The following is a 10,450-nucleotide window of genomic DNA, read 5'->3' as shown; positions in this document are numbered from 1 at the left end:
AATAGATATTATAATAGATATTATACATATAATACATCTATTATATGTATATTATCATCTATATGTATATATGTAAGCTCTATGAATGAAGAGACTTAATTTCCTTTGTTTACCACTGTATCATCAATTCCTAAAACAGAAACTCACACATCTTAGGAATTGAAATACTATTTGCCAAGTAAACAAAAATATTTGAATGCCAAATCCTATGGATCTCCTTTTACAGTCTCGCTTGCTTATCTCATGTTACTGATTTCTAATGCCTCCATTCTAATTCAGGTCTTTTTCCTGCTCACCTGTGTCTCTTTATTTTCTGCCTCCAATTCATTTTGGATACTGACTTCCATTAATTTTTACCAACTTTACCACTTTCTCACCTTCATTAAAATTAGTCTCTATATCTAATAAAATTTTACAGTTTTCAGTGATTTTTCTTGCATTATTAAACTCACTTGTACATGTCACCTGCCAACACGAAGATCTTTAGTGATTCTCAGCAGCCTAAAAGTATGTCACCTGACATTCGAAAGTTTGACAATACATCCCCAACCAACATTCCGAGTTTTAGTTTAGATTTCATTTACCCTAGATGGTATCTCTTTCTCTTTTGCGTTTCTGAAGTGCATTCTGTTGACACAATGGTGTGGCCCTTTCACATATTACATTGTATTATTTACATATTTCTCTCAATTGCTAAGTTGTAATTTCCTAGAGGGCAGGAAACATATTTTATGCATGGTCGTATCCTCTATAGTAGCTAACAGCATGATGCATTTACCTCAGTGATCAGTATATACATCTGACTCACGATTTTTTTCTTCACATTTTTATTACGAAAGTTAACATTTGTATTAGAATCCATGACTAAAACTTTTATAAAATATATGCATTCAAGGTTATGTGAAAATAATATTAATCATGTCTTCTAATTTAGTGGTTTGGATTACAGTGACTATGGCATCTTGTCTTGAGGGACTATGGATCATAGATCAAGAGGGAAGTTCTGGAGCTAAACTCCAGAATGCCAACTTCTCTACTTACTGGCTTTGTGATCTTGGGCAAGATGATTAACTTTTTTGTGTGTCTCTCCTTCATATTTAACAAGGGGAGAATAATTAGTAACTACTTCACAGGTTAAGAGGATTACTTGAGCAAAAATATGTAAAGCTCTTAAAACACTGGCTGGCACAAGGAAAGCACTCAATAAATATGAGTTATAATTAGTCTTCCAACTTCTTTTTTTTTAATTTTTTTAATGTTTGTTTATTTTTGAGAGAGAGAGAGAGCCCAAGCAGAGGAGGGACAGAGAGAGAGGGAGACATAGAATCTGAATCTTAAGGGGCAGATAAATGTTCTCTATCATGTATAAATCTACAGAATCCTAGATAGATTTGCATCCCAAGCTCTTGCTTAAGGTAAAAAACTGGAGATCAGTGTTATTTCATCAGTATTGAAAGGATAGCCTTGATATTAAAAGGATAGGCACAAAAGATTAGCCAGATCCCGATCCTCACATTAAGGCTGGCAGTTTTGATAGCACAAAATTATGTATTTATAGTAACCATAGTTCAAATGAAACTCCTTAAAATTAAATTTACTGTATTGAGTAGTGATCAACTCTGAGCAAATAATGAGAAGGTGTTTGTTTGCTTGTTCATGTGTCTGTTAGCCATGTGGATGTCTTCTTTGGGCAAGTGTCTATTCATGTCTTTTGCCCAATTCTTCACTGGATTATTTGTTTTTGGGGTGTTGAGCTTGGTAAGTTCCTTATAGATTTTGGATACTAACCCTTTATCTGCTATGTCATTTGGAGATATCTTCTCCCATTCCGTCGGTTGCCTTGTAGTTTTGCTGATTGTTTCCCAACAGCTGTCCAGTTTTCCCAAACCATTTGCTGAAGAGACTGTCTTTTTTCCATTGGATATTCTTTCCTGCTTCTCAAAAGTAGTTGACCATATGTTTATGAGTCCATTTCTCAGTTCTTTATTCTGTCCGTTCATCTATGTGTGTCTGGCCTTGTGCCCGTACCATACTGTCTTGATGATTACAGCTTTGTAATACAGCTTGAAGTCCGGAATTGTGATGCCTCCAGCTTTGGTTTTTTTTTTTTTCAGGATTGCTTTAGCTATTTCGTTTTTTTTTTCTGGTTCCATACAAGTTTTAGGATTGTTTGTTCTAGCTCTGTGAATAATGTGGTGTTATTTTGATAGGGATTGCTATGTTAGCATTTGTTAATGGAGAATTAGCGACTGGACACAAATATTTATCTTTTCCCCGGGTCTCAGGTTAATGAATAAATATCTAAGAATTAGGAGTAATGAATGCCATAAAACAAATGGGTGGAACATGACCATGTGTATCTGTAAGGATTATAAATAGTGTCAGAAATTTTAGTTAAGGTTCTCATGGCAAAGACCAGTCCTTCAAGGCGCATCATTAGAAAATCACAAATCTGGGGGCTCCTGGGTGGCTCAGTAGGTTAAGCACATGACTTCAACTTCAGCACAGGTCATGATCTCGTGGTTCCTGGGTTTGAGCCCGCTGTTGGGCTCTGTGTAGACAGCTCAGAGCCTGGAGCCTGCTTCAGATTCTGTATGTCTCTCTCTGCCCCTCCCCTGCTCAGGCTCTCAAAAATAAATAAACATTAAAAAAAAATTAGAAAATCACATATCCCTTTTTTCCTAACCATTATGGAAGAGAAACTTTAACATTTTGTAAACAAACAATAGTAAACATAGTAAAATAATAAACAAACAAATAAATAAATGTCTCATATGATAAGATGTTTTACAATAATTGTTCCCAATTTAGATTTTTAGTTTGCTTTTACAGAAGGAATACCAATAAGGTATGTGAATGTGTTACTTTCACGGAACTGCTGTTTGGAAAACTGAAAAAATTCACTTCACTTTTCCTTTTGATACCGGAGTAGTACCAAAATATCTGTTTTCACTGATGTGTCCTCAGCCAACCAGAAGGGAGACTATTTCAGCCTCCTACACTGAGGTTAGACAGCCTCTAAGAAAGAGGGATGGTTAGACTGACCTCAAACTAAACAGAGCTATGACCAGGTTTTAAGAGAAAAAGGAAGTAAAATATGTTGTGTACCATTTCAGTCTAGAAAAAAAAATAAAGAAAGAAGTGGGAAGTCTGGGCAAAGAGATTCCCAAACATTTTTGGCAATGCAAAATCTGTTTATTATTTGATTACATAGTCATCCTTCTGTCTCTACTAGCTCCTTTCTCACGTCCTGGGGAAAACAATGTATGCTAAATTATATGTTGAATTTGACAGATTTACCCAAAACTATTTTGGTTTGAAAATTTCATGAGTCTCTAATAGCATATATACTATCTGAAAACTTCTTGGGATATTGTGAAGTGAGGACCAGTAATCCATATTCAATAATCAGAGATTTATTGTGATAATTTGCTATAGAATTGAGGGTTTGACTTCACTGAAAAGAAGTGAAATTGTATCTCCCTGTCTTTCTGTCTCTTCTCCCTTCTCCTCTCTATTCTTAATGTAAGTACCAATTATTTCCTGAGATGGAAAACCAGGTCACAGTCATCCAAGACTCTATATGCTGGCACGTGCTTCCACTGAGATCTGCTTGAGGCCGTAACCCTTTTTTGGGGCACAGGAAGACAGCAGTGCAGTTAGTGAGTATGCTCAGTGGCTCAAAGTCTGTACTATCTCTTAAAAAATAGAAATACATTTAAGACACCTCCATATTCCTTTATAAAGATTAACCAAACCACACCATCTCATACCCTCACCCTATTGCCAGAAAGCCATATATAATCTGTCTCTTCTGATCTGTACTGATGTCTACAAATATATAATGCCTGAAATTTTATATTTGTGTATAAGATCATTTATTCCCTTGAAGATTTTATAGCTACTGTGCTTAGAAAGAGAGAAAATATGCATAAGAAGAGAAATAACAACACAAGGTGACATAGGATAAATATTGACTCTACTAGCAGTGTGTGATGCAGGGACTGAAATGAGCATCAACAGCTGGGTTTTAATATATACACATAAGATGTTCCTGTACCTTTTGTGTGTGTATGTATATATAATTAACATATATATATATTATATATATAATGTATAAATATATAAAATTCCTGTCCATTTCAGTTTTTAAGTTTATTTATTTTGAGACAAAGACAGTGAGGGTGGGGGAGGGCCAAAGAGAGGAGACAGAGAATCCCAAGCAGGCTCTGTGCTGCTAGTGCAGAGCCCAACGTGGGGCTTGTACTCACAAAACCACAAGATCATGACCTGAGCTAAAACCAAGTCAGACGCTTAACTGACAGAGCCACCCAGGCTCCCCTATGTCCCTTTCAATTAGCAGGATTTTAGTAAGTGGCTAAACTGAATGAATGCTTCATGTACTTTGAAGGCACCAGGGGAAGGCATGGTGGAGTTTAGCTCCCGCTAGTATCTACCAGCCCCTTCTGGATTCACTCCAAATCGACACACCATCAAAGTAAAAATAGTGTGCTTTGCTGTGCTAGCATAGCCTGAATATGAGTTTACTTGCAGCCTTGTCTCATACCTGAAGCCTTTCTAGAACTTCTATACCTAACCGTAGGGATTTTACCCATTTCAACGCAGAGTACATAAAGATAAAGAAGATAACAACTTTCCTTTCAGGAATTTGTTTCAAATCTGCCTGTTCGATACACATAAAAGTTTAATTCATTGTTCATAGGGAAAACACCATTTCAGAGAACAATATCTAAGGTAGACATTACTGTGGACATATATGTACAATTTCTAAAATTACAAGACATTTTGGGAGGAAAAAACAGCACAAATAGGTCTCTTGAAAATATGCATATGTCTTAGGAATTTGACTGTACATAGGCTGTACGAAGATGCTGAGCATCTTTATCATGCTGTGGTTCTCTGAACCATCATGACCTTGATTTTAAGGCCACTCTATTCATTTGGCAACACTGCATTTTAGGATAATCTATAAGTAGATGAGAGTATCTCAAATTCTTGCCCCCAGTAAAATACTGAAATTGTCTGAATCACCAGTCTTTGATATATAAACTTCCTCATAAAAATCCATGCAACAAAATGCTGTTTGCTTATTTCGTGTAATCAAATTACCTGTGCATCTCAGGAGACCAATGATTACTAACATTAGTGAACCATCAGGCCCAGGCTTGTGAACTCATAACTGTATCCATGTATCTTATTGTCTAGTAAATATGCTTTCAAAAATAACACTACTAGGGGCGCCTGAGTGGCTCAGTCGGTTAAGCGTCCGACTTCAGCTCAGGTCATGATCTCACAATCTGTGAGTTCGAGCCCCGCGTTGGGCTCTGTGCTGAAAGCTCAGAGCCTGGAGCCTGCTTCAGATTCTGTGTCTACCTCTCTCTCTGCCCCTCCCCTGTACACGCTCTGTCTGTCTCTGTCTCAAAAATAAAAACATTAAAAAATAAAAAAATAGCACTACTAGTCTGCCAAGAGTCAACACAGAACGATCTCTGGGCGTTCATTCTGATGCTCCTCAATACCCATTTTAGCCTTAGCCCAGGCCAGGAAGAGCCACCCATAACACTCCTGCTCACCCCACCCTTAGAAAAATTGCTTTATTTGTATATTTAAAAAAATACTTCCAGTATTAAGCAACCCAGATGCATGCTGTTATTTGGCTCCAAAGAAAGATTATTACATTTTTCTTAATCCAAAATCTTTTGTACACCTGTTAACTTTCTATCTTAAAACCTCTTTTGAAGACAAACGGACCTAATTTTTCCCTCAGATGTAAGTAAGGGCACCACAAATTACAGTTCCCATCAAGCAGGATTTAAATGGAGATAGCTCTTTACTCAGTCTTTCTTTGTGGATTATATCACAGAAATCTTCCAGGGCTAAATTTAAAACACATTTGTTTTAGAGTTTGCCAACTTGGGTATTACTTTGCAATTTTAGTGTTATTTGATTTCTATGTAAAAGTGTTTTTCTGTCTTCACTCTGCCCCTCCAAAACCCATTTACTTCTTTCTGTCTCTAATATCTATTTGCAGCAAAGACACCGAAAAAAAAAAAAAAAAAGAATTTGAAGTAGTCCTGTTTTTGTTTGAAAAGCATTATGGTCCTTTCCGAATCAAAAGCTTCCTGCATTATTACCCACTTTACCCCTTTGTAATGAGCATAGTATATATTGTTTATGGAGCTATTGGAAACATCCTGAGAAATGATTCAATTGGTGGTTGGAAGCACATTTTACTACACATCTATATGTAATGAATGCAGTAACATTGCACTTGCTGACCCCAGCACTGCCCAAAATCCATGATCAAAGTCAGCACAACTCTCCTTTAGAGTTCTTCTCCTCAGAGGATTAATAACGCTGTCATAATTTTTGTTTCATTTAATTTATAGGATCCTTTATTTTAGGAGGTCAGTACATGCAAAGTGTTCTTCAGTGTAGCAGACACTCCTTGTTGCCTGGCCTGGTGAATCCTGGAGTGAAGTCATGTGATTTATGCTATTAAACATACTCTTGACCACAGATTGAGGATGTCAGTATGCCATCAGCGTGAAAGTCCAAACTATTAACATGGTTCCTTTTGTTTCATTTCAGTTCTCAGGAAATCTCAGTCCTGGTCCAAGACAATTTGCCCGACTGAAGTCTGGAAGACAGCACACTGCAAAAAAGGTCATGAATGACCCACTCCTGGAAAAAAACCCCACATACCAGCTTCATTTACTATAAAGCTCCTTTAGGAAATCACTCAAAGGATATGAAAGCCATCATCAGGGTATGCTTAAAATTCTCTGAAGACACAATTGCACATCTATATTTTAAATTAAAAACTTTAAGAAATATATAATGATATCTTTATGACCACAATCTCACATTGAGTGCTTATAGTGGTCCCACATGGTGATGTGAACTTCATATAATTATTTCAATTTGATTATCTCCACAGCTCTGTAAGGTGACTACTATTGTCCGTACATCATAGGTTTTAGAAACCATACAGAAAGATTTAGTAACTTGCTTATTTTCATATGTTCCATCAACTCACAAATGTTCACAAAGAGTTCAAAAACTCTTCTTAAGAGCTTCCTTACCTATAGGTTAAGGAAAAATCCTTATCTCATAAAGTTAAATATCTTGTTCTCATCGTTCAGGGAACAATGACCTAAAAATTAGTATACAAAAGACTTAAAGAAAATATGAGGAGAAGCAGTTTTTTCCAATTGGGTTTATGGAAATCTATTTCAGAATATCAGCCTTCAAATTGAGCACAGATTTTTTAAATGACATTATTGGCCAAACTACTCTGTAAGAACAAGGCTTAAAGTCACCTTCCAGATTACCTTTACGATAATGTTCAATGAACATCAGAGTCCAATTTAAAATATCTTAACTCTCTTTGGTTTGAACCTGCATAATTTATATCAAAACCACCACACTATAAAGACTTATGTTGGAGCAACCAAAAGCATGAGAGGCAGAACAAAATTCTGCAAGGTATCACTGACAGATAAGAATGGTACACCAAGAGCATTGGACATTATACCCATCTTCATCATGACCTTGTTTGTAGACAAAAGCAAGTCACTCAATCCATAGGGTCTCAGTTCGATGAAAAAGTTATTGACTGGAGGATATTACTTAATGTTTCTTCAAGTTCTCTAAGTAATTTTTTTAGGTGAAAAGAGACAATAGCCAGACCATAATGGTGGACAGTAGTCAGTATCAGGGATGAATCTGTTTCATATACAAGTAAAGCACATGCACCAAAAGGCAAGCCCAAATGGTTAAAGACTTGGCATGGTACCTCTAAGTGATACAGAAGAATGTATTTCAGTTTTTCAGTTCTATTTATACACAATAAAATATTTAAGAGAATACTTAAGCATTCTTTTCAGGAACAAATAAAAGACTATTTGTAATCTTGAAGGCAATATTCAAGAAAAATATATATTGTTTTCAGATAGTTTTTAAAAAGCAGTGTTTAACAATATTTTTGGCAAAGGGAAAATTGTGAATAACATGGTATGCAGCTGTGTATGGAAAAACTAAAAATGGAACTGTAATTTGGTCTTAAATTAGAAACACATCTGAGTTTAGTTAACAGTTTGAGAGTGATATTAATTTGTTTCTTTCACTCAATTGTTTTATATGTGTCAAAGAGAAGAGAGAGGGAAGGAGAAGAAGGAGAAAAGGAGGAAGGAGAAGGATTCAAGGCAGGAGAGGGAAAGAGAAAATGTATGACAACTAAACACAAATATCACAGTGCATATGTGATCTTTATTCTGCTTACAGTTAGGCTTTCTAAAAATAGGCAAAAGTACTTTACCTCGAAAAGGAAAACCATTGAAGTTCTTTCAAAATCAACTAAAAAGGCAAGGTGTTTAAGATAAACCTATGACTTCTTAGCTGTATAATCTAATCTAACAGTGTGCTTCAGGCTTACCATTACTTCCAATAACAGACACACAAATACAAAACCAATAAAACCCATTAAAAAGTCCTATGAGACTGTGAAAACTATATTTGACTAAATTACAAGATCTAAGGGCATAGAATAGATTTATTCGTAATCAGTAATGATTACTAAATGACCATAAATGTTTCTTATTTAGGCCATACCCAACTGCAAACAAGCCAGCTTCCCATGGAGATTCAAGGACATCATATCTATAGCCCAAACACAGTCAATTTCATGATACTAATCTAAACAATCTAATACATTCTCTAGGAAATTTATTTAATGCTAAAAATGTGAACAGTGGTACTCACATGTGTTAAGTCACACAAAATCAGAAAGAAAGAAACTGAGAAATACATTAACTTTTGTTACAATACCAGACATTATCAAGTTAGTCCTTAAATGACTTTTCAACACCCAAGGATTCCAAGTTCACTCCCTTTTGTTCTATGTCTAAATTGAAGGGTTGTGCTACAGTAAATCTGGAACATTAATTTGTGTAAGAATAACCCAGATATTTGTTAATAAGGATTTTCCTTAACCTTGTCCAAATGAATCAGATTCAGAGATCTGGGTTGCCACCCAGAGATATACATTTTAAGGAGTACTCTAAGATCTAGAATCTAGGAGACTTCATACACTGTACCTTAAGAAATGATGAACACTTTGTTTCTAAGGCTCTTTCCAGCTATAAAATGTTTAGGCCTTGTAGAATAGAAAATGGTAAAAAGAAAGCAGAGGAATAAACATGAGTGATGACATAGAAGGACACATAATATTAATGAAAGTCTCACTCTTCATCAGTGCATACTGCCAATATGCCAAGCAAGGTACATGTAATTGGTGATAAAGAGATGAAGGGCAGCTCTCAGTCTACTAGAGGTGACAGAAAATAAACAAATAATTATGATGCAGTAATGTAAGTGCAGTAATGGAGGGGAAAACAGAAAAATATTCTCTCTGATGGAAAGAATAAGGATAAAAAGGGATTATTTTTCTATCTTTTTTATTTTCCTCTTTCCTTCTCCTCTTCCTTATTATATTATAATATTATATATATTATATTATAATATTATATATTCTAATATCCACCTCCAAGATAACTAATATCAATACCTAATGTCTTCATCTGTATTATCTCCATTGTCATTTAATTTTATACAGATACTAGCTACATTCGTAAACAAATACACACATATATCTGATTTTTTTCATTGTTTACCATGCTGTGGCAGATAGACGCTCTGAGATTTCTGATATTCTCACCCATGTATAATTCCCTCACCTTGAGTAAGGGTGTGATCTATGGCTTATGATCTAGTAAATTGAGTACACCAAAGGTTATTGGGTGTACATGATTACAGGCATGTGATTATGTTACATAAAATTGTAATACCTATCTTGATGAAAGACTGTCTCTATGTTGCTGGTTTTGAGGAAGTAAGAGGCCATATTTGAAAAAAATCACATGGCAAGGAACTGAGGGCATCCCCCATCTGATAATCAGAAAGAAACTTGGGCTTACAGTCCACCAACTCACAAAAAAACTGAATGCTGCAGCAACCACATGAGCTGAGAAGTGAATCCTTCCCCAGTCAAGCCTCAATTGGGACCCCAGCCTCAGCTGACACCTGGATTGAAGCCTTGTGAGATCCTGAAGAGAGGACTCAGTTAAACCATGCCCAGACTCCTGATTCACAGAAACTTGAGAAAATGTGTGACATTTTAATTCACTAATTTGTGGTAATGTGGTTATGTAATAATAGATAACTAATATACATATAAAATGAGATTGTATAGGATACATTAAAAGGTAACTATCTCAGTTTTACCTGAGCCCGGACTACTTGATTATCTGGACAGGATGTGCAAAGTAGAGTATTGAAAACCAAATTTCAGTCCATTTCCCAAATTTGCCTGAGCTCTGACTACTTGATCATCTGGATAGGAGGTGCAAAGCAGACTATTGAAACCAAA

This window comes from Panthera tigris, chromosome B2 (assembly GCF_018350195.1).
Source record: "Panthera tigris isolate Pti1 chromosome B2, P.tigris_Pti1_mat1.1, whole genome shotgun sequence".
Classification (NCBI taxonomy): domain Eukaryota; kingdom Metazoa; phylum Chordata; class Mammalia; order Carnivora; family Felidae; genus Panthera; species Panthera tigris.
This window is presented reverse-complemented; position numbering follows the sequence as displayed.